This window comes from Taudactylus pleione, unplaced genomic scaffold (assembly GCF_031769625.1).
Source record: "Taudactylus pleione unplaced genomic scaffold, aTauple2 ptg000053l, whole genome shotgun sequence".
In the NCBI taxonomy this organism is placed as follows: Eukaryota; Metazoa; Chordata; class Amphibia; order Anura; family Myobatrachidae; genus Taudactylus; species Taudactylus pleione.
The window spans coordinates 11,498,661-11,523,064 of NW_028284455.1; the positions used below are offsets into that span (position 1 = coordinate 11,498,661).

Below are 24,404 nucleotides of genomic sequence, written 5' to 3' on the forward strand. Positions count from 1 at the left end.
ACATTTACGCCACAGTGTTTTTCTATAAAATAGGTACTGGGACTCATCTAAAGTTACAAGTTCATGAAAGATTTATAATGGCTTCCAGATTCATAAAGTACAATCACAAAAAAAAACATATATACTGAGAGAGAGAGAAATGTTTTGTTTTCATATATTGTTGTAAATAATATGAAAGCTCTCCCTGAAATTCATGATCATCACCTGGAAGAAATTTCATGCTGGCTACAATTTTCCTTTAATTTACTTAAACAGACAATACGATAAAAGGTAACAAGTTTTGATGCATACCTAGAAGTTGCATACTGTTCTTGTTAAACAGTGAGCTGTTACCTAGGATACAACATGCCAAGGATTTTGTTCGACTTGACAATTCTCAATAAGAGCAGACAGGGACTCTTCTATTTACACCAACAAGACTGAGATCTATTATGTCAGGAGGTTTACAAATAACAAATAAAATCAAACTAAAAATGGAACAAGCCCACAAAAATCTCAAGTAATTTTCTTTGCTGCTCAAGGAAAGTTTAGACAAAGTTGCCTTTAATAATCAACTGAACAAGCTGGCCTGCAAGCATCAAGGGATAGCGTAGGGATATATAGCAGGTGCTGTAGTTTATCACAAAACCGTCTAAAATAATTGGAAGTGACAACCAGCACTACCACAAATGATTTATTAGTCTTTCACTCAGCTTTTCAGCTTCCTCAGGGCCAGAATAAATAATTTACCAACTCTGTATCTTCCAATCATTAATTCTTCCCTGTGCATCCAAACTGCATTTAACTCTGCTGGGTATTCAGATGAATTAAAAATACAATATGAAGATTTTTTTTGTGCTTCAAGTGTATTATTATTTAACTGTATTCAAATATGAAAAAATACACATAAAAAGGCAGTAAAGGACCACTGCAAGACATCGGGGTTTGCCATGAGTTATGGCCACTATTTATTTGTAAAAGAGAATGCCTGCAGGAAAGAGGAGACATTTGAGATCTGATCTGCAAGCTATTCCCTGCCATCACCCAGCACAGCATGGTACTGACAAGGAAATCCCTTCCACATTAAGTACATTATACACTGCTCATTGATATATGACTCTGGTATCAACCCACTATTCTCATAGTTAAATATACTGTGTTCTCCCATAGAACCCAATATTCTACCAACTTTGCTTAAAACTATATTTACTGTACTTTGTAAACATGCAGTAACGTATTCTTTACAGGGGCCAGCATGTCGACAAGGTTAATATGCCAGCGTCTGCATTCTGGGATGGGCATGGTGACGGTTGATCACATCTACTCCACCTTTACAGGACTTCTATATTGAAGCTACAATGCCAATTTGTTCCAGTCTTCCCAGCTGGAAAGAAGGGATATTGTAAACTGTAAAAAAAACCCTGGCGGAGACAAGGGAGAGGATCACAGGTGACATAAATAGCTTTTAGTAAAAAACAAGAGGGCGGGGGGCCCTGCCCGTAATAGCTTACATACGAAGTTGAAAAGGAAGAATGGTTGGGAGAATGACCTTGGAAGGATACGTGGTGCATAGGTATCTACAATGAAAGGTATGTTATGAGGAGGGCTGGTACGCTTTAATAAAACAGGATTTTGGTACTTACCGATAAATCCCTTTCTCCGATCCATAGGGGACACTGGAGGATTCTAGACAGTGGGGTATAGATGGTGCTAAGTAGGAGCTGGCACTTTAAATTTTAAGAAGTGTGATTAGTCCTCCCCCTCTATACCCCCCTACAAGCTCAGTTTTAGAAAACTGTGCCTGAGGAGAGCTGAGAAAAACAAATAGAAGAGGAGAAGCAAGTACACAGAACATATGAAAAGGTTAGAGACAAACAGTTCTCCAACAGTCATAACATAAAATGACCACAACCCTGGCAAGAAAGAACAGCGCAGGGTGGGCGTCCAGTGTACCCTATGGAATCGGAAAAAGGGATTTATCAGTAAGTACAAAAATCCTGTTTTCTCCTTCATCCACTAGAGGATTCTAGACAGTGGGGACGTCCCAGAGCTCCTATCATGGGCTGGAGAGCGCTGAGAACCCTGCAAAATAGACCGTCCATACTGCGTTGCAGAGGTCGCAAACGTGTCAAATCTATAAAAATTAATAAAAGGTATGCCGGCCAGACCAAGGAGCAGTCCGTCAAAGTGACTTCATGGAAAAAAACCTGTGAGCAGCCACCCACGAGAAACTCACTGAGGGAGTGGAATGTGATGTAATAGAAGGCGGAGGCTCCCTAGATGCGGCCACGTACGCCTGTCTGATGGTCAGATGAATCCAGCAGGCTAGTGACTGTTTGGAAGCTGGCCAACCAGGACGAACAGCATCACACAAAACAAATACACAGTGTCTGTTTTACGTATGGCTGTAGTCCTCTCCACATAGATCCGAAGAGCTCTAACATCTAAGGATCTTAACGCAATCCTGTGGAAGAACCAGTAACACAATAGGTTGGTTGACGTGGAAAGCCAAAACCACTTTAGGAAGAAAATCCATTCTTGTACGGAGTTCCGCTCTATCCTCATGAAATACCAAGTATGGAGAACAACAGGATAAAGCTCCTAATTCCGACACCCTCCTGGCTTATGCCAGAGTGAGAAGAAGTGTTACCTTCCACGAAAGGTATTTTAACTCCACAGACTCCAAAGGTTCAAACAGAGAAGACTGTAAGAAGGAAAAGGACGAAATCCAAAACCCATGGAGCCGTAGGAGGAACAAAGGGTGGCTGTAACCGAATGGCACCTTGCAGAAAAGTCTGCACCTCCGGTATCAAGGCCAGCTTCTTTTGGAAGAAAACCGTCAGAGCTGAAAATAGAACTTTCAGAGAACCCAACCGCAGACCGGCAGAGAAACCTGCTTGCAGCAAAAGCAGAAATCTGGTTAGGTTGAATTTTGGAGGAGGAGCCCCTCTACATTCACACCATGAAACCCAAGTCTACCAAATACGGTGGTAAAGTTTAGAAGTAACTTCCTTCCGAGTTCTAAGCATAGTAGGGATTACCTTGGATGGGATCCCTTTAGTCTCAAGATAGCCTTTTCAACAGCCGCGTCGTCTAGCGTAGCCACCTTAAGTCTGGATAGACTAAAGGACCCTGTAGTAAGAGATCTTCTCTCAGAGAAAGGGACCATGGATCGTCGATCAGCAGAAGTTGAAGGCTTGAATACCAAGCTCTGTGAGGCCAATCCGGAGCTACCAATAGAAACGGAGGAAACAGATAGACAAATGTTTAACTGCTACGGTGTTGACAGTGCGTCCACTGCCACCGGGTCTCTCAACTGAGTGCAGTAGAGAAGCAGTTGATGATTTTGCCTAGATGCCATAAAGTCGACCTATGGAAGACCCCAGCGTTGGACCAGCTGTTGAAAAACCTGCAGATGTTGCACGTCCTTCCGGCTGAGGTAGTTGCCTCCCAATTTTCTATCGCCCGGAATGAAGATTGCCATTGCAAACTTTTCCGCCCAGGTTGGAATCCAGCTTACCTCCTTTATAGCCGCCCGACATCTGGTGCCGCCTTGGTTAATGTATGCCATGGTCGTGGTGTTGTCCGACTGGACCCTGACTGCTCGGCCCTGCAACAGGTGATCTGTTGTCTATATAGCGTAGAACACTGCCCGCAATTCCAATATGTTTATCAGCAGACTCGCTTCCTGTGATGTCCAGCGGCCTTGGAAGTGATGTTCCTGAATCACAGCCCCACATGCCCTCAGACTCATGTCTGTGGTGATAAGAGTCCCGTTCCACACTCCGAATCTCTTTCCCACCAGTAGGTGTATTGAGTTCAACCACCAGAGAAGGGGTATCAGAGTTCTGCGACCTAACCATACCAGTTGGTGAATGAAAAGATGGGATCCTGTCCACTGTGAGAGGTGGTCTAGCTGAAACGACCTGGAGTGAAATCGTCTGTAAGGAAAGGCCTCTAAATCCATAAACATCTTCCCAAAGAGTCGAATTCAAACATGCACAGATACCAGACGATGTCGAAGGACCATCCTCACCATCTCCTGAATGGAAGTTGCTATTTCCTGAGAGAGGAACACTCTCTGACATAAGGTGTCCATGAGCATACCCAGAAACTGTAGCCTCTGCGTCGGTTGCAGATGAGACTTGGGAACATTTAGAATCCACCCATGACGAATTAGACGGCTGTGAGTTACTGTTATGTTCTACAGTAATTGGTCCCTGGAATGGGCCTTCAACAGAAGATCATCCAGGTAAGGGATAATAGTGATCCCCTGTTACTGAAGGATAGTCCCCATCACAGCCATGACCTTTGTGAATATCCTGGGGACTGATTATAAGCCGAAGGATTAAGCCTGAATCTGGAAATGAGAGTTTCGAACTACAAATCTCAGAATTGCCTGGTGAGGTGGCCATATAGGGATGTGAAGGAAGGTGTCCTTGATATTCAGAGATATCATGAATTCGCCATCCTCTAATCCCTCAATCCCCGACTGAAGGGACTCCATCTTGAACTTGAAAATCCTTAGGTAGAGATTGAGGCTCTTCAAGATCAAAGTAGGTCTGACCAAGCAGTCAAGTTTCGGAACCACGAAGAGACTGGAGTAAAAACTTTGTCCGGTCTGATGTCTGGGAACCTGGACCACCACTCTCGTGGATAGAAGCTAGTGTATAGTTTGCTGTAAACCGATACTCCTGTCGTTGGAAACTGGCAAACCTGTAGTAAAAAAAAACCCAGGAGGACGAGGAGACTGAAAGGCAAGCTTGTATCCCCGGTTGATGAGATCACAGGACCCAAGTGTCTGTACAAGATTCCCTCTATACTTCTCTGAAGTCCTGAAAATGCGCTCCCACTCTGGGAACCCCCAGGTGAGAGGAAAGTCTGTCATGCCTAGGCTTGGTAGTGTTCTTATCCTCATGTTGAGAAGATGTTGTTGTGACTCTGCCCCAACTTCCAGAACCACGGGAAGTTTTCTCCTGTGAAACGACCACGTGAACAACCCGAGGCACTAAAGGATTGAAACAAGGGTCCTGAGTAAGAACTTCTAGGGGGAGAAGCCGCAGACAGAAGATAAGAGGATTTACCCCCAGCAACTTGAAAAATCCATTTATCTAGATCCACTGCAAGTGATACACTATCCGCGAATGGAAGTGTTTTCACAGCTTTCTTTGATTCTGCATACGCCATTACAACGTCAGGACACAGTATCACACCTGCAGCTATATAAATGAACTTGAGTATTCTTCAATCTCCTGTCCGATGTCATTAAAAGACATGGCCCCAGGAACCGGTAGCGTCAACTTCTTAAACAGCCACAAAACCAATGGATCTACTGTAGTGGGAGCCTCACAAGATTTTCTGTTATTAACAGGAAAAAGATAATAACCGCCGGGACATCTGAATTTTTTTTTATCCGGATGTTCCGAAGTTGACATTTTTTTTCCTTATAAAGAAATACTGCGGAGCAGGACTAGTGCCCTCCTCCTGTATCTGCAATACCTTGCAGATTCCAGAAAATAAAACCTCTATCCGGGAAAGAGCCATGGTTTTGCGATCCCATGAATTTAGCTAATGGACCTCCCCCATGCTTCCAGAGCCTCTGACCTGGAAGCCCCTCTATCTGTCCGAGAAGCCTCCAGCTCAGCAGAGATATGCCATTGATTAAGCCACAGCGCTCTACGCGCCGACATCACCTCCTGGAGGGGATAAGGCAAACATCATTGGACGCTTCTCCAAGGTAAGACGCAGCTTCACCTATATGCTATGCTAACTGAATAAGCTCCTTAACAGCAGCTTATCTCTTGTCAGCCAATTGCCCAAAGCTTATTTGCTTTGTTAGCGTAACCTGCGCCGTCCAAGACGGTGAATTTGGCATCCCTGAAGATAATTGATCAGGACGCAATTTTTACAGGGAGAACACACAAACTCCACACAGCCAGTGCCGCAGTGGGAATTTGTGTTACACAATAAGGAGTTAGATGGCTTCCCCTGTGTAAACTAATCTACACAATATTTTCAGGTAAATAAACATTGAGATGCCTTAGAGCCTCATGATACATACAGACCCCACACAAACAACAGTAAAGTGTAGTGAAAAAGGTCAAAAGAAGAAACTGGGATACAGAGAGGTAGAAGAGAGCCACACTTGCCCTAATAGCACTCCTAGCAGTGCCAAAAAATGCTAGGCATATAAGGAAGTAATCACAGACACTTAAATGCTCTCCTGACCAGCCTAAATCCCACTGTGTACTGACAGTCCAGGTTAGGCTACAAGCTTCATGCAGCATAATTTTTCTCATACAGCAGAGGGCCTAATTCAGACCCTATATCGATGTTAGCCCAGTGCGCATGCGCACGAAAGAGGCGGCTCCGTCGTGCGCATGCGCGAGACTCGGACAGCGACGGTCAAGCCGTCGCTATGGGTCTCGCTACAAAGGGGGCGTACTGTCGAGGGTGAGTGACAGCACGCCCCCTTTGGTGGGCGTGCCGGGGGCGTGGCTGGCAAGACGGAGGCGTTCCCATGGGAACGCTTACCATCTGGGGCCGGCCCCACTGACATCACAAGTGATGTCAGTGGGAGTGCTTTCGGCTCTGATAGAGCCAAAAGCACTCCAGGGCTTGCGGCAACGAGACCCTACCACAAGGGTCTCATCGCAAGCCCGATGGTCGCGATGGTCTTGACCATCGCGACCATCGTCCTGGCCACTCGCTATAGCTGGGGTGATCACCCACAGCTATACGAGCGGCCAGGAGGCCGCTCTAAAAATTCAGAGGGACGGCCATGATTCAGAGCGAGCGCTCTGTCAGAGCGTCCGGCTCTGAATCAGGGCCAGAGTCCCTCGGTGTAATGGCCACCAGCACACTTCCAGAGAAGCGCTGGGGCCGCTGGGAGGAAGGAGCAGGACTCTGGAGCCAAGCTCACCTCCCTGCTATGGCGCCTCATTTAACTATAAGCGCGCTATGTATTGTGCTCAACTTGTTGAGCCATAGTAAGACATATTGTCTCAGTAATTAAGTGCCATGTATTAGCTTGGGCTTTTTAGGCACATTAATTTCTGCCATTTGGCTGTTCCGCTAGTCGGAGCAGTCTGCTGCTGAATATACCGCCCTTGAAGATATTAACCTGGCTACCCCGCTAGTCGGGGAGCCAGGGAATACTCATGGAGCTGCCCGCTGCCAGCAGTGGTAATGACTGATGGGGGACCTTAAGTGCGCTGCAAGCAGCGGCATGTGGAACTCCCTATGTGGAGACGGAGGTCTCTGTAGTCGGGGACCCCAGGCGAAGTGCGTGCACTTGTGAGCGGGTCCCCACCGGCAGCTCCTTCGATACAGACAGGCAGTGCAGCTGCTGCCTGCCTGTCCTCAATGAACTTCTTTACTTCAGGGCAGCAGTGCTCTTTCTAATTAAAAACCCTGAGGAGAAATGTGAATACACAACCAGCTCCCCTCGGGCACAAACTAAGGCTGGGCTTTTTAGGGGGTTTAGAGGGTGAGGAGCTAGTCACACTTCTTAAAATTTAAAGTGCCAGCTCCCACTTAGCACTGTCTATACTCCACTGTCTAGAATCCTCCAGTGTCCCCTAGTGGATGTAGGAGAAAAAGTTTTATAACTTGTGTAAAGCTGGAGTTACTAGTAGAGAGTCTGATTAGTCGATGGATTGAGTTCAAAAGGACAGGGACACATCGAGCGAAAACTCGGGAGGTGAGATCGCGAGAAAATGACCAGTGTAGAGGTAACATCTATACTGTTGTCTGTGCTAATTTTTTTACTAATGCATGTCATAATGTGACTGTCTCAAACACCTAGTCAATGCATGTTCAGACTGCCATGAGAATGAGAATTTTTGTGAGCAGGACCAGTCAGCAGTGTTGCCCTTCTTGCTAGAATCAACATATTACATATACTGTATATATAAAATCAAATTTGACATTATATTTTCTTTAAAGTGTAAATAGTTTTGAGTGGTGAACAAAGTACTGCACCAGAGAAACCTTTTCTAAATTAAGGATTCAGTAAAGTTAGCTACATGAAAAAGCATTTAAGGTATAATTGTCATGTATATTTAACAAAATTATTTAATATAAACAAAATTATGCGGCTTACATGTGGATGTTTAGAGTTGTTGTCCAATATGTTATCTTTGCATACTGTGATTTTTATATGGCTTTAACTAACTTATAAACAGTGCTAGCTGCCTGGAAAATTATTGGAGCATGTTTACGTTTCAACCAACCCAAATAAGATCCAAAATGGTGTGTTTTACTAGTGAAATGAGTTGGTAAATACAGATTTTTGGGACTGGAAAATAGGAATTACTGGAAGGTTGGGGCATGTTATTACCCTGTCATAGTCCAAATTTTGGTTTTATTCCCAATCACCCTGGTGACTGGACTTATCCTGTTACTAGCCGATGTAAAAAACTGCAGTCAGTCATGTCGGGGACAGAGCTGGGGAGAAAGCAAGCTCCAGTTTGTGTTGCTGTAAGCGTTGTAGCTGGCAATTGTATATTTTTTGCTCTTGTTCCATGAATTTTCCCAGGACACTGCATAGGTCAGGATCAACTGTTGAAACTAAAGCTGGGTACACACCAAACAATTGTGTACCCAGCGATGCGACCCATGATCCCAGCGACAATGAGCCAACATATCAGGCGGTCCGTACAGAATGAGTAATCTAGTGCCCGACCGCCCAATATGCCGGCCCCTGCCGTATAGCGTTGCATGGTCTCGTCAGCCGCATCGCCTGATCTTTCTGCATGTACAAAAGATCAGGCAATGCAGTTGACAACCCCACGGGAGGGAGTACTAGTGCATACACAGAGCATGATATTGACGATTTGTTGTTCCGGTGCGTCAGAATCGCCCAAATAGTTATCAATATCGTGTAGTGTGTATGGGCCTTCAGGTTTCCAGACCGAAATTTTTTATATAGTTTGCTTTGCAGTTGCAAGAAAAACACAAACTGTATTCGAGTCAGCCAAAATAAATATCTGTATTATGGATATTAACAATCAAACTGTCATTGGCATGGTTAATAGATAGATCCTGACAACCGCTTAACTAATAAAAGGAGACAAGAAAATGATGGGAGACATAGTATACCGGAAACAAGTACTTTCACACAGCTGCGGTTATGTAAATAATTAAACGGGTTATCATCTTTAGAACAAAAACTCAAATGTAATGTCCTGTCCCTATTAGTAGCAATTAGGATTCAGCTTTAACCCAAACAATTACCTCAAGTTAGGAGGTGGACCACACCAGTTCTAACAAGGTACTTGCTGTAGATTTCAGAGAAGGAGCACTAATCAATGCCAATCAATAGGAAACTATTGATTGTGCTATGTGATTGGATGACCCTGGTTCCCATTCAATCAGATGTCACAATCACTTCTTCATTCTGCCTTGATCGATCAAATCAACATGATGAATGAAAGAAGTCCTCCTAATGTATAAACTGCAAGGAACGGTCATAAACAATGGCGTCTGGCGCCAGTCTACATATAGAGGACCCCAGGAGAGGGAACATCACCTGATGACTTCGAGAATATAAAGGTTGACGTTTGGATATCCAATCTTAGGCAGGCATAATTGACGATTAGGACGAGAGGAAATATTAATTGTTGAGGCACATTTTGGAAACTCAGAGGACAATGACTGCTCAGTATACTGATGGTTCATAATGAACCAAGGAGAAACTGAAAGTCTGAGGAATGGACATTATCAAGTAAATGAATAGTGACTGAAAGTGCATATTTGTCATCAGTGATGGCAACGCACTGGGTCAACATATATGGCAAACTAGAAAAATTATTTTAGTCGCCAAGGATTAGGTTTTTTAATTAGTTCAAAGAGCACTAAAGTGTCAATAAGTCAAATCCAGCTAATTTGATATGTCTTCGTGCTACGTTGAAGCATTTAAATCCTAAATGGAATATACAATGGGAATAATGTCCTCATCCATGGAGTATGAGTCACTAAAGTAAGACTTGCCAAAGTCTGATCGCCAGGTTACCATGACAAGTAGAAAATATACCATTGTAACCAGTTTACAGTGGATGCCTGACCGCCCCGAGTCCCCTTGTATCGTAAGCGGGTCTCTCACTGAAGGGGTTGAGACACAGAGTTTGTCAGTGAATTCAAATAAATCATTTACATTAGATTTTCTGCCATACGTATGTTACTCACATAAAGCCCTGCAGAGCTTTTAATCTTGCTAGAAACACATGATCAGGGTTTCATCTTGTGAGTCTCAATTTAGTACCACAGCAGGCTAGAGCTAGCATCTAGGTCTGTATACAGATGGACTTTCTTGCTATATGGCCAGCCCTAGGAACTCCCTCACAGTCAGTGTTAGTATGTCACAACTTTTCTCTTGAACTGATCGTCACTTTTGACCCTGGCATCTAACTTTTTTATATACTTGTTGAGCGCTGCACTAAATGGACTGATGATTATGCAAATTATGAAAACCATATTACATGGCAATCACATGCACTAGGTATCAAACATTTTAACATCTTTAGAGCTACCGCTTTCAATAAATTAGACATTTACATTTTATTCCTAAACTATTACTCAGGTTGGCATCAATTATTATTATTATTTATTCATGAGAACGAGTAGACTTTAGGACTGCTTTTATTACTTGTAGCACTTTTAGGTCTCTGAAACATATTTATTATACTAAACATAGTATTCAACTTAAGTGTAAATTGAACATGCAAAATACATAGGATGAGATCAGTTCACCCCCAGCTGAAAGTGGCTATGAGCAAGGAACCACGCTAAAGGAAAATTGCTGAGAAAAATGATCCTTTTACCCAGTTTCTAAAGTGTTGCTCTCTTAAATGACATCTCATTTACACTTTGCAAACTTTTGCTCCTTCGCCAAAGTTCTCATCTTGCATCCGCAGAAGTCGCCTACCAACAAGCAATGTCGCCCAAGAGTTTCTGAACTTTGTAAATGAAGCCCAGAGTCAAGGACCCTTTTTGTTTGTAAACAAAGACAACCACTGTAACATAGGGAAAATGCAGGAAAGATAAACACAAGGGTTACTTTTTTATTATTACAGTTATCGCACAGTCATCTATAATCTAGACAGGTGCTATAATTTAATGTGGGTAATACAGATAAAAATACAAATAAATACAAAAATACTAAAAATAGAAAAAGTGTAAGTAGTATGTACTTAGAATATCAATCACATTTTAAAAATGCATGTTTGTGTAGCTTAACGGAAATTAAAAGCAGGCATAATTGTACATCACTGTGTTTGATAATGTATTTAAAATACTAGTTTTTGGCGTTATACAAGTCACATTAACACTGTTGTAAAAAAAAAACCTGGGCATAACTTAAAATTCACAGTAGAACAAAATAATACAAGAGTGCACTTTTCAGCCTGCTTGTACCATATTTCTATTAATTATGTAGAGGAAATATACCGAAAATAAAATCACATCCAAAATCCATTTTTGATGTAAGCGAGTCTTATCTCATTAAATCAGCATCTATGATTAAAACAGAGATCATTTTTGGTACATAATGTATTGCATTGTTAGAGCAGCATCTGTTTGTTGCGAAGCAGAACACATTTTTCAGCTTTAAGAAACTCTAATCATATGGAAAGAACAATCCAAACTTTGATGATATTACAAGTATGCCTTTTGCTTCCAAATGTATATTACTTGTGGGTTTTTTTTCTTTTATAAACTGGAGAAAAACAGTCAGCAATACATTAACTATTTCTGCTTAAAGCTCAATGTGTCACAATATGTAAGCAAGAAAAATAAAATACAGGGACATCAGTCATGTGTGAGACCAGATAACAACTGGTTCATAAAATGGAATTAACAGATTTCGCTATTCCAGATGAATATGTTTATTTATGTGTTTGGCTCTCTCAATTTCTACCTAAAAACACTGCTCATCAAAAGGCAAACTGGGTCCTTAGCTAAACAGATGTCCAATAGTTACTGCAAGAGGCTTTATTAATGAGAGGTATGAGGTGTGCTTGCAACGAGTCACAAAAATAATCTATATCCCCCTACTCCCAATTTGAGGTGTATCCTCTACCCCAACTCATTTACAGATATACTGCATTTATTATATCCATTTCTTTCTATCTCAAACAAGCCATTCTCATCCCTGCCTATGTCCTGGGAATCCATGCGTGTCATGTATGGCATATTCCATGCAATAGAAGGTAGGATGATCTGTGGAAATTACTGATCGTCTTCTACTGTCCCCTCTGTCTGACATTGACTTACTGAATATATTACTGTGCAGGAAACGTTTTGTATGAACAAGACCAAAAACATTTTGCTTTTGGCTTTCTTTATTTTTTTCACCTTCGGTAGTGTAAGTAACTGGCATTATCACTATTATAAACCATAGGTTTCATGTAAGAAACCTAACCAACATCACAGAGACTTTGGCACCGTACTAGAGTCTTGTGCACATGCCTGGCATTATCTTCTGATGATCACCTCAGAAATAGTATACAATCGGGAAGCCGGCTGCCTTAATACCGGCAGCCGGCTTCCCGACTGTCATATCCCGGCAAGGGTGAAATGCCAGGCATCTAGATGTAGACGCCTGACATTTCCCCGACGCCGGGAGACCGGCGCCCGGCATCCCAATCGAAGGGATGCCGGGCGCCGTTAGCGAACAGCCGCACGGGGGGAGGGTTAGGTTTAGGGCACCCCCCCGGGAGGGTTATGGATAGGCTAGGGGGAGGGAGGGTTAGGCACCCCCGGGGGGGACTTAGGGATAGGCACCCCCCCGGGGAAGGGGGATTAGGGTTAGGCACTTGGGGGGAGGAGGTTAGGGCTAGGCACCCCTAAAGAGGGTTAGGGGGTTAGGTTAGTCAATACTTACCTATCGACGATCAGGATTTCCAGCATTGTCGGGAACTTTGCTTTGGTCGGCCAGGCGGCATTTCATACAGATTCCCTCAGAACTATGGTGCTGGCACAATATTTACGAAGATATCCATGGAATAATGGCTTGTGCGCAGAAGGAGGGGCAGGATGCAAGCAACTGAATTATGTGCATGGGTATGCAGTGTGGGTCCCCCTGGACCATGGGCATGTGTGTACCACAAACCCTGCACCCATTAGAGATAAGACGCTGGCCCCAAGCATGTCTGATAATACATCCAATACCTGTATAAAGTGCATATGGTTTAGAGCAGGGATCGGGAACCTCAGGCCTGGGGGCCATATAAGGCCCCTGGAATCATTTGGTCTGGCCCTTGGAGCTTTATTTTTGCTAGCCTCATCTGGCTAGTAGGGTGCCTAGAATGGTACCCTGCAGCCAGAATCTATGCAGCAGTGCCACCTGGAGGATAGTTAGGACGTTTCAGATGGTCACACTGCTGCCCTTACAGCTCCCCGTAGCATCATCTGGATGCTCCAGGCATTACTGTAATCACCGACGATTGTGGCATCTTCCCCGTGTGACATCACAGGGAGGGGCGTGGTCTGCACCGGGCCCGCGAATAATGTTATATATATATCAAAATGGCCCTCGGCAGAATAAAGGTTCCCACCCCTGGTATAGAGCAATGTAAAAAGTGACAAGCCACGGAGACAGAAATGCAATGATATGAATAACTGCAGATTTGCTTAAGCAAAATATTATTCACAAAAATAGATATAAACATAGGCTTATGTTATGATAAAGGTTATTCTTAAATATTCACTACTAGCTGAAGTACCTGGCGTTGTTACAGGATACATTTACTTTGTAAGTTCCCAGTTATGGATATGTTCATCACAATCTTAATTTGTTTATATATTTTCAGACAATCATTGTTTAAAAAAATAAAATTAAAAAAAAAGGAGCTCACAGCTTGATGACAGGGTAATAACACAAAGATACTCTACGCTTTGTAACACGTTTGATGCTATGAAAACTGTTAAGTGTCAGTGTAAAATATTTGCAAATGAATAGAACATTGTCATAAAAGCCCCACTGGAACATAATTAAAAGGGACAGCAATACTTAATTCTTCTTTCAATTAAAATCATGCATACCTTAATTGTTTACAGCATTTTAGTTTGGATAGTGACCACCACAACTTTACATAAAATGCTTATTTTGCCTCCTAGTGCTGGGGTCATGGATTCTATTCCTTATGTTTGTGGGCTTCCTCTAAGTGCTCTGTTTTCAGACAAATATCCAAAGATATACTTTATAATCGTGTTCATTCTAGCACCCTGCACCTGGAACAACCCGTGCAGTTCCTCTTTTACTGCTTGGGGAGTCACTCTCTACTCTGGTGCTTCTAGCACACTCAGCTGTTGCAAGAAACTGCTCAGATACAGACCAGAGTGTGCAAGAAGCACCAGAGCAGAGAGCGACACCCCAGACAGGAGAGAGGAACTGCACGGGTTGTGACAGATGCAGAGTGCTAGAATGAACACTACTTATAGGATACTTGACGTCTGCCAGTGTGTGTCCACACAGGAGGGAATATAGATTGTAAACTCCGTTGGGGTAGGACTGATGTGAATTACTAAGGATTCCCTGCAACGTGCTGCATAATATATAGGAACTATAGAAATATCTGTTAATAAAAAATATGTCACTAATTCTATAGAAAGAACTATATAAATTATCAGCAAAAGGTTACTGTATCCTAGTTACGCGCTAATTTCTCTTCATTAGCCACAGATTAGGCAGAACAGAGCAACACTTTGGGTACACACTTGTCTATATAACGATATACCAGAAGTTCACAGACATATCAGGTCAGCCCTGTAGCACAGCCAAAGCCAATATAACTTGCAGATATATTGGTACTTCTGGCTGTGTGTATGAGCGACCCACCGACCTACCGTACACTGGCTGTAGGGGCCACCAACACTGATAAACACAACTGGGTGGGCAAATTTATTGGCCCATCCAGTTGTCATGTCTGGCCCAACATATGGAGCGGCTGATTGGTAAGTGTGTATAGCTTACCTAATCAGTCGCTCAGTTGGCGCGAAGGCCAGTCGGCCGCAATGCCTTTTAATGTGTACCCAGCTTTACAAATCACTTAATATCAAAGGAAATAAAAACAATATTTTTAGAAAATGCACATCCGTGTAGGTAAATCTAGCAATTTCTTCTGCATTGACTCTCCCTTTTCTATAAGTGCCTCCACCATCTCAAATTCCCTTGCAAAGTAAAGAATGGGGCGTGCTAACACTATCTCCATGGAACTAGCTACCAGGGACAGCAGTGCCAGATAAAGACTTGACTGCAAAGTAGAGATGGGAGAGAGCCAGCATAGGGTTAGGCTCTGGATCTTCTAAACTGATCACTTGGGAGAGAACATTTTGCAGTTTAATAGGCATCTCAAAGTTATGAAAAACTAAATATAAATAAAGCATAATAATTTATTACATTATACAAGGTACCCGTGTCTATGGACTGCCAATTACACGTACAGTAGTAGCATTACTTGTCTGATATGTGAACTTGATCAACTAATTTATTCTTGTTAAGAATAGTTTGTTCTAGAGAAAAGTGCCAACCTGACTTTAAATAGATATTATAATTTTTAAATGTATTCTACGGCTACAACTAAAATGGGTGGTTTTACATGACATGCTGTTCCAATATATTTATAAATTAGTTTGTGTGTGAATAATAGTGCATTAGAAACCTCGTTAATTGTTTGATATAAGTTTGCTTATCTCAACACTCTTGGATCATTTACCCTTAACAAAGAACAGGCTGTAATTTAATACAGTAGTAAGATTTCTTTCCACATTTTTCAAAATGAATAATTCCAAATTATACACATAGCGTAGACCATTTATCTAGCCACCAGAGGTTTTCCTGCCATATAAAAGCATGTTATGATATATACATTAAAACTATGATTGTAGACTGATAAAATGTAAAACATGATCTGTTTTAATAAGATGGAATGTAATGTTGTCAGGATTTGTCTGTTACGGTATAATAAAAGGCTTTGAAGAGAAAATATTATCAAAGGTAAATGCAAGTGACTACCTGTAAAATTATCTGTTTTGCATGTAACACAGTAAAACTATTTGCACAAATAAGGAGTGATGAGGGTTTGGATTCATTAGACATGTTTGTAATCAGTTTTCTAACAGTGATCCAGAAACCGTTAGCACCTGCATGACTTAAGTGTCCCTTTCCGGCAGTTCCAAATGTCACATATACAGTATAACACCGCCTGAGAAATAGACTAAATGCAATCTACCATTATGAACATGCATAGCGTTCTTGAGAAAATGAATTATAATTTGGTGCCCCTCACTCCGAGTCTAAAGATGTCCTGCTAAAATTCAACAAACATTATTTAAATGATCGGTAGCTGTGTGCTTTGTTTTCTACAATGTAGATCATCATTCAGAGCCAGGCTGGAGCCTGTAAGACTTTCTACAGTGTCACAGAAAACTCTTTGTAGCAGAGTGACCATGTTCCTGCAGCGATAATGATCACCCTCACAGTAACACAATGAGGGCGATTCAATTCAACGCGATGTTAAATAGCCACGGTTGTGAGCTCCCGCAGCTATTCAATTCACCGCACTGTTTGGGCGCGCTAAGGATTTCTTCTCGCACCCCCCTGGGGATGCAAGGAGAAATCCGACCAAAGTGCCAGGCGCGTAGCTGTTTTTCTGCTTAGCGTGGAGCTAACAGCCGCGCACCCAGCACTTTGGTCAGAGAATGCTGGTTAACGCGCCTTAACACCCTTGTTAAGACGCGATAACCGGCATTCTCCGACCACACAGCGCACTGAATTGAATAGCTCCGGGAGCTCGCACCCGATGCTATTCAATTCGCATTGAATTGAATCGCCGCCAATGATGGATAACTTTATACAGACATGTAAAATGCAAAGTCAAGGTGCATACACATGGCACAATATCTATGAACGATATGAACAATAACGATATCGTTCAACGATATATCATTCATTGTTATGCCGTGAACGAGCAACGATGCACGTTCCCGAATGAATGATAATGATATCTATAATCGTCTGTACATGCAGGCCAACTTACACGATATTGTCAACTTTGCCTGTTCAGAGATTTGACAGGATGACTTCACTGAAAGATATCTTTGAAGTCGTTGGTGGTACAGATCGTACCTTGTGTATGCAGCTTTAGTGGAATCTACACAGATTTAATTTATGGAAATTTAAATATATGTTGTCTGCTGACATGTTGAATGTGCGGTTCTGTGTGGTAACGCTCTTTTCCCCTTAAATCATATCTCAAATTGTTTTAATTGCTATTTTTTTTTATTAACTATTGTGTAAAGTATAGTATATGGGTAGCAGTCATTCTGTACAGACATCTACAGAACGAGGTCATGTTGATTGCCCTGCAATGACATAATTGTACATCGGCTCCAGACTTGTGACAGAACAGATACCTCCAGGTGGAATCCTGAACGCTTGCTCCGCATTACCACAAACTATGTTAGAAACACCAGTTAAAGAATTTCAGACATAGCACTATTTTGGCTTCACTAAGGATGACGATTTGTACAACAAACAGCTAGTAATTTGCAAAGTCTCATTAATTGGCCAAACTCTCACTTTTACGTTTCCTCTTTGCTTTATCAAAGTTATTTTAGAATAGAAACATAATTTTGTACAACCTGTGGTCCAGTACCTGATGTTTTTTCTTGCTCCTGCTCTTCTGACTCTTGCAAGCTCCCAAAAGACCTGTTTGTAGGGGGTGCTGCAGATTGATTTAGCGGATTCTTGGACATTCACTTTTTCAGAAGATTTACTTATGTAGTTTTATATCTAATATTAATTATTAGATATTAAACTACATAACTACATTATTTGTATAAAGTTCCCTGGGTAAGTTGATTATAGTTTTAGCTACGTTCATGTGGTACTGGGTTGCTGAGTTTTTAGGAAGCTTTACAACTAATTGAGCAGTATACTTCTTTTTCAAGTGAATATGTATTTTTTTTAACCAATGTCATTTTATTGGGGAGGACCAAAAGAAGTACAAGACAGTATATAGAGTATATAGAGCACATGTTGCATTGAAACATAATCGAGTCACACAGTGACAAACGCAAATATACAATAAAAATACAAATACATTATGGAATATTTTTCCTCCTGTGGGCCAAGTGATTCTTGCATTTAGAAACACGGCTATAGATTTGTCCATGTTGACTAAAGGGGCCTATCCATTACACGATGTTGTGAACAGTCCGACCAAAACCAGGAAGTTTTAGTCACATTGTTCACAAAGTCGGGTAATGGATAGCTGGCAAGGACCAGCGATGTGCGTGCACGCTGGGTCCTTGCCGTCCCCGACTATCTACTGAACATGCCCGTCAACCTGACGACGCTCATCAAGTTCGGCATGTTCAGAGATAGGAGGTCGGGCTCCTGCACTGAATGACATTCAGTGAACGCCGACGTTCAGTGCGGGCACCGCACCTCGGCGACCTGAAGGTCTGAACGCTAGACGTTCAGTCTTTCAGGTCGCCTAGTGGATAAGCCCCTTAAGAAATCAAAGAACCAGAACTATTCCTCAATTTTAACCATCAGAAATGTCCCCCCCCGTAAGATGATGATATATTAATACTAGAGGTCTGCCTTTTGACAATAAAAAAAATTAGTAAATATTCAAAAGTATACAGAGCAGTGCATCTCTTAAATAACTTACAAAGGCAATTATTTAGAAAGCAAAGAACCTCTGCTTGTCACATTACTATGCAAACTTTCAGCATTTTAGAAATAGACTTATAACTATGTCAGCATCACTTTAATACTTCAGACAATCCTTGCTACACTAATGTACATGTAAGACGATCAAGGAAAACATAAAATATGGTGAGAAGGAGGTGAACTGCTGACTAGAATCAAACAGAACATGATTTCAACAAAACAAAATATTGCGATACTACACAAGCTGTAAAGAATAAAAGGAACGGTTTTCTTTTTATTTCTTGTTGGTATTTAGAAACGTTAAACATAAACGTGCACATAATGAAAATACTGAAGCATTGTGGGATGTCTAATTTCACAACATTCCCCAGGTGTAATAGGTACAGATGTTATCGAACACCCCCAAAAAGTCTCCATTAGCCAAAAATTTTACTTTTTCAGAGACAGGGTACGATTTATATTTTATTTTATATTTGTTTAGAAACATTACCTTAGCAGCTGCAAACCTCCCACAGGGCCCTGCTGATTCCAAAGCACAACCTGTCCACCTTCTCCCTAAGAAAGACACAAACATGTTTAGTTCTATACCAGTCATAATTAATCTGAAAGCATCTCCGCGGAGAGGGATGTGTGTAAGGCATTTCATCTACAGTCTGAAGATCTTTCTTAATGTGCCAATATCCACTATGCAAAACGGCTTCTACGGAACCAGCAGAGCATTAATTGTATATTACAACTGTAATACGGTTTAATCCATATGGGATGTGATGAGTCAGTGTGGAATGATCACAATGGGCACTGAGAAATAAGGTATTGTACAAATATAGTGAGTGGACAAAAAGATGCTGAATATAGAGCAGGCAACAACTACAAACTGCACTGAACTAGGAAGATGGTGTCTGGTGGCTTATCGCTACGAACTTAATTCCCCCCATAGAATCTTATTTCAGCCGACAACATGTCTGCCTACATTGTGCTTAATAGATGGGTAGGATATAAAGCAGAGCTTAATATAGCACAATAAAATAAGCACGTTCACAAGGGGCCGATTCAATTCGCAGCAATGTGCCACTGAACATCCCATATATGGTTGTTCAGCATTGCTAGTTTTCCTGCGCACCTCTATGGGAAAAACTAACGATGTTGTTGGTCAAGATGTGTCGAGACGCTAATTGAATTGGCCCATAGATAAACTAGACATTTTGTTGTTGAAGATCTAACCATAATTGTATATTTAAAATATGGTTAAAGCAGTGTTAAGCTGGGTACACATTAGACGCAGTGTTCACGCTAGGCTGTTTTAGCAGGGCGCCCGATTTTTAAAGCACAAAATGCGCCCTGCCCCTTTTACAGGCACCCTGCTAAAACAGCCTGGCCGCTGCCCTTCTGTCGCCGCGTGAATAGATGCCGTGCATCTATTCACATTAAGGAAGAGGTTCGGGGAAGCCCAGCTCCTTCGTAGGTACTAGGCACGCCCCAATTAGTGATGCCGCCGGCTGGGCACGCCCTCAACAGATGTCAGCGGGGCTGCGCCCCCTCCACCGGCCGGCTGCACCCCCGTAACCATGCACCATGTCCTCCCCTAATAATAGCGGTAACACTAAGACAATATTTTGAACGAATTGCCCAATTCCGACGGATCGGAGCGACAAATAGTTCAAATCGTCAAGTGTATAAGCACAATGCGCGCTCTGGTGGCAGCGGCCGTCGCTTCTCCAGGTTAGTCCTACATTCTGCTCAATCTGAAGATGTGAGTATGCCATGCATTCGGATGCGGCGGGGGAACGACATATTGAGTAGTCGTTCACCAAATTGTGTGTTGTGTACGGACCGTGCATTATGTTATCCGTCAAATCTGCCGTCGGCTGTGTACCTAGTGTGTACCCAGCCTTACATCATCATATACATCATCATATGCATCAAGGGAGAGTGATGGTCTACGTGTCAAGCAGTTGAAAGGAAAGATATTTTATGACAACTTCGTAGCTAACCATTTTTGAAATGGAAGTAGGGAGATCATTCTATTCAGAATAACATATTTAATTTATTTATTACCAGTTATTTCTATAGCACACACATTCCACAGCGCTTTACAAAGAATATTTGCCCATTCACATCACTACCTGCCCCAGTGGAGCTTACAATCTATATTCCCTATCACATGCTCACACACATACACACTAGGGTTAATATTTGTTGAGAGTCAATTCACCTACCAGTATACTTCTTCAGGGTCTCTATAGGGCTCCACAGGGATACCATGGGATGTGTGTGGTTGGAGCTAACCGGGCACCAAACAGTTAAAGCTTTAGCTCTCAGGATGCACCGGTCCTCCTCCACATATACCCCACCCCCAGCCACCGTTTGGTGCCGGCAGGGCCGGTGGCACCTTTAGACAGGGGGACTGCATTAAACAGCCCCAAGCTTTATGTTTATTATTTCTTTTATTTCTTTGCTGGGCTCCTGCACTACTGCTCCAACTACCCTAGCCGATGACGTAACACCGGTGAGTGGACAGGTGATTACGGCGGGCGCCAGCGGTGCTCAGCTAGCCACTCCACTAGAGGACCCAGGGCTGCAGCCGGACAAATGGGCAAGACAGGTAAGGCGATTCCACGCTGGCGGTGAATCACGCGTTTATGCAGTCCTTACCTCTGGTTGTATAGACCAGCCGGAGGATGCTGTGGTGGGGCATCTTGTTCGTCAGCACCCACTAGACCACCGGGGCAGTTTAAATATGGCGTCAGGGAACATTGTAAGGCCAGCGGCACTCGGCAGTTGATACAGCAATGGGGTGGTAAGCTCTCCCCCGGCAGTCCCTGCCCCAGCCCTGAGCGCAATCCCTCACAAGAGGTTTCCCACCTCTGAGCTACTCCTCCTCACCCTCCTCCCTATATGAGATGCTCAGCAGCCGTTATTTAGGGCTTTGCTGAAGCTACAGTTCTTAGGAGATTCGGGTCCAGTCTCCCTATATAGGAGCCTGCGGACCCTGTGCTGGTTACTTGCAGATCCTGTTCAGCGGGCTTGTCCCCTCAGGATTCCGTGCAGGACAGTCTGTGTGCTATTTGTTATGTACCACCTCTTCAGCCTACCGTAACAGCCCCCTTCCAGGAGCCACCTTAGGTGTCCTCCTTATCCCAGGTTATGACGCAGCTAGTGGACCGCTTGTCAGCCCCCACCATGGGGTACCCACAGCTATTACAGCCTACTATGTCAGTACCCCCTGTGCAACCTCCTTGGATGGATGTTTTTGCACACTCATATCAGAATATGGCTCAAACGTCTGCCGCCTATCAGCAAATGTTACAGGCGGACAGACTATTAGCAGCCAAAGCACATACAGTAGGCAGACTGTATAATCCTCTCAGTCCATCCAGCTTTCGGATTCTGATACATCATCTTAGGAGGCAGATGAAGCACCAGGTTATCTCCCCAGGTCGCCCTCGGGCGAGGAGGACCATCATTCAACAGTGAGGGTGGTTAAATCAATCTTGAATATAGAGGATGATGAACCAGCCCCTAAGCCTGAAACTTCAAAGTTTAAACGTCAAAAGATGGTTAAGGCTGAATTCCTTCAATCACTGAGCTCATGGGGGAAGCTTGGGGTACTCCTGGCAAACGGGTCCAGGTCCCAAAAAGACTAGTGTTTTTTTACCCTCTCCCTACTGGTAAGTGTACTAAGTGGGAAGTCCCTCCTACTGAATAGTCGCATGTGGAATCCTCCCTTAAGGATGCAACGGATAAAAAACGAGAAACTTGTCTCAAGTCAGTCTACTCGCTTTCTGGCGCTATTACTCGGCCGGCTATGGCCGCGGCCTGGGTAGCTAAGGCTATTGAAGGATGGACAGAGGCACTGGAAGACAGCCTGCCATAAGAAGCTACCAGGGTACAACTGGCCTACATCTCCCATATTCAGGAAGCGGCCTCTTATTTGGGAGAAGCTGCGTTAGATACTGGACTACTTGCCTCTAAGACATCTGCGAGCTCGGTAGTCGCCCGCCGGGTCCTTTAGCTACGGTCCTGGAAATCGGACACTGAATCCAAGAAGGCACTCGAATCCTTACCCCTCTCTGGAGACAGGCTGTTCAGCGCAGAGTTGGACAAGATCGTGGTTACCGTGGCACTCTCAAAATCTGTTTTTCTGCTATCAGCAGCTGCCCCTAAGTCTAAGTGGTCCTCCTTTTGCCCTCAGGGTAAGGCAAAAGGACAGTCCTTTCCCAGGCAACCTTGTTCTCGCAAGACCACCAAGCCGCGATCCAAGCAATCTTGGTCGGCTAGACGTCCAGCTTCCAAGTCTGATGACAAACCCTCCTCCTGATGGGGCGGGCCTCCTTCTGGGGGATTCCAGGGTGGGAGGCTGACTTCTTCGATTTGCCGACTCTTGGTGTCAAACAACAACAGACGCCGGGGTCCGAGAAGTGGAGTCTTAGGGGTACGTCCTCACCTTCCCGAAGAGTCCTCCACAGCAATTTTTTTGTACAGGTATCCCATCAGATCCTATCAAGGCCCTGGCCCTCCAGGAGGCCATTCACTCCCTGCTGAGATCAGGTGTGATAATACCGGTTCCTTTAGTTCATCGAGGAACTGTTTTTTATTCCACTCTCTTTTTGGTTCAGAAGCCAAATGGGTCTCATCCGACAATGCGACTGCAGTAGCCTACCTCAACCATCAGGGAGGAACGCAAAGTCGGACAGCCATGCAGGAAGCAGCACACATCCTGGCCTGGGCAGAATATAATCTCCCGGCAATCTCGGCAGTGTTCATTCCCGGAGTCAATTGGGAAGCAGACATCCTAAACCATCAGGAGGTACACACCAGAGAATGGGCTCTGCACCCGGATGTCTTTCACCTCAATGGGAACTACCAGACATAGACCTCATGGCCTCACGTCACAACCACAAAGTCCCCAGGTACGAGTTCAGGACCAGAGACCCCTCAGCAGCCTACGTGGACGCTCTGACAGTGAGGTTCATCTTGCATACCTCTTTCCTCCGAAGGCGACACGGTGATACGGATAGCTCCAGCCTAGCCCAGGCACTATTGGTTCACCAACCTACAGCATCTCTCCATAGACACTCATTTTCCACTTCCTCTATGGCTGGATCTATTATTACAAGATCCTTGCCGGTATCCGGACCTACCTAGTCTGTCTTTGACGGCGTGGTACGAGTAATCCCTCTTAAAGGCCAAGGGTTACTCTCGCTCTGTGGTCCAGACGATGCTCAGGGTGAGTAAGCCTTCCGCAGCCCGCATCTTTTACAGAGTTTGGCACTCTTACTTTCAATGGTGTTCCCCTAGAAACTATGACCCTACGTTTTTTTAAGGTTTCCAGGGTGCTTGCCTTTCTCCAGGCTGGGTTAGACCTCAGCCTTTGCCTGTCCTCCCTTAGAGTTCAGGTTTCTGCACTGTCAGTCTGGTTCCAGCATAGGATCGCTCCCCTGTCTGATCTTGAAACATTCTTGCAGGATGTTCTTCACCTTCAACCTCCCTTTGTTTCTCCGGTAGTACCGTGGGATTTGTCCTTGGTTCTCCGGGCTCTACAGGCTTCTCCGTTTGAACCTCTGGACACAGTAGACCTTAAGTGGCTGACGGCGAAGACTCTCTTTCTCCTCTGCCCGAAGTGTATCTGATTTGGCAGCGCTCTCCTGTCACTCCCCTTTCTCTATCTTCCATCTGGACAGAACTGTCCTCTGTATCCGGGCTGGTTACCTCCCTAAAGTGGTATCCCAATAACATTTAAATG

The 24,404-nt window shown here is 43.7% G+C and overlaps 1 protein-coding gene across 4 annotated transcripts in view; it reads right to left on the bottom strand.

Moving 5' to 3' along the window:
- Positions 1 to 24,404, bottom strand: part of TBC1D5 (TBC1 domain family member 5) — a 728,182-nt gene that overhangs the window by 652,623 nt on the left and 51,155 nt on the right. For 3 of the 4 annotated variants that reach the window (XM_088463373.1, XM_088463358.1, XM_088463364.1), the window contains exon 2: positions 19,152 to 19,216. The exons of the other annotated variant lie outside the window; for it this stretch is intronic. The gene's annotated coding sequence lies outside the window, so the exon portion shown is untranslated. The remainder of the gene's footprint in view (positions 1 to 19,151; positions 19,217 to 24,404) is intronic. 4 annotated transcript variants of the gene reach the window in all.